A 1,492-nucleotide genomic window follows, 5' to 3' on the forward strand; every position below is an offset into this window, starting at 1 on the left:
GGTATGAGTACAGCAGAGAGCAAAGACTTGGTCCAAACACCACTTGTGATGTATATTTCTTATGTAAAACTGTACTGGGCTGCTTGGGTGAGCTGAAGTTACTGACATTTCTACAAGTCACTTGCCTTTTAGTAAAAGAAAGCATGGATGCTGGGAAAAAATAAATAAATAAAAATATTTCAAGTTCTCTGCTGTCAGTTTGTTGTTGGCCCAATGCTTAGACTCTTGTTTATAGGATTCATGTTGACATTTGCTTTTATCAGCTCTTGTTTTCATTCAGATTATTTTTTGCCTCTTGGAGATTCCCCTTACTTTGTGCAAGTCCATAAGTACAATTAAAAGTGTATTATATGCAGTGTTTAGTTGTTTTCCAGGATCAAGTTCCTTCTGAATACATTAGTATCTTGTTTTCTATATTATTTGAAATGAAAGATGTCAGTTTAGTGCTTTTGTATGCGTTGTAATTTTATTGCATTTTTTTTTACCTATCTCAATGAGTGATATCACTAGAATTTTCCACCATAGATCCTTTTATCATAAAAGGCCATACATGTAGATATAATATGAAACACAAAGTGAAAAGTACTCTTAGTAAGGGATGAAAAAGTAGCTATTGTATAAAATGGGCATAAATTCTTTTTATGTGTTACTCTTTAAAAAAATAGATAAAAGTACTATTCCTGGCCATTGTTGCAGGAATGGTGGCTGAGCCAGCATTTTACCTGTCCTCATGCCCCTCCCACTCCTACCTACTGTGGTTGGGCAGAACCCAGTGACAAATTCTAGACAGTGGGCTATGGATGAAGGTGACGTGTCATGTCCAGGAGAACAAGAGAGATGAACAGGACACTCAGGCGTCTCTTCCCTCCCACAGTGACAAGGAAGCCCGTGGACCCACCTTCTGGATCCTCAGCATCAAAGACGCTGTATTGCTCAGCCCCTTCCCCAACAGCAGTGCCCTAGATTACTGCTCAGACCAGCAGCGAATATTCACCCTAGCAGGATTAGTCATGGAGATTTCAGGGGTGGTTCTTACAGCAAAACCTAGCTTCACCTGAGCAGTCCAGTAAAACACTATTTTAGGGAGATTCTTAATAACCATTTATGGGAACATTTTTTTCTGAAATTTAGCGTGTTCACAACCAAGTTCTTCGCCTTCTCTCCCTGCTCCACCCTCCCCCTTCCGTGTGGTGCCGTGGCTTGTGTGGGATTCTTTGTGGAGCATGGGGTGATCATCAGGTATGAAGCCCAAACCAAGTTCCTTCACGTTCATCCTCACTTTGTCTTCTGGAATATGATCCTAATTAGTGTACCTGTTTCAAAGGATTGTTTTGAGAATGAAAACAGTGATTGCATGGAAAGCACACATCATAGAAGCCAGCACAAAATATTCTCTTTAAGGTGATAGCCAGTAACCACATTTGATACAATATATTATCTAAAATGCCCAGTTTCTTAAAAAAATATGTAGCCTGCACAGAAACATGAAAGT

The sequence above is a fragment of the Balaenoptera ricei genome, chromosome 9, assembly GCF_028023285.1.
Source record: "Balaenoptera ricei isolate mBalRic1 chromosome 9, mBalRic1.hap2, whole genome shotgun sequence".
Classification (NCBI taxonomy): domain Eukaryota; kingdom Metazoa; phylum Chordata; class Mammalia; order Artiodactyla; family Balaenopteridae; genus Balaenoptera; species Balaenoptera ricei.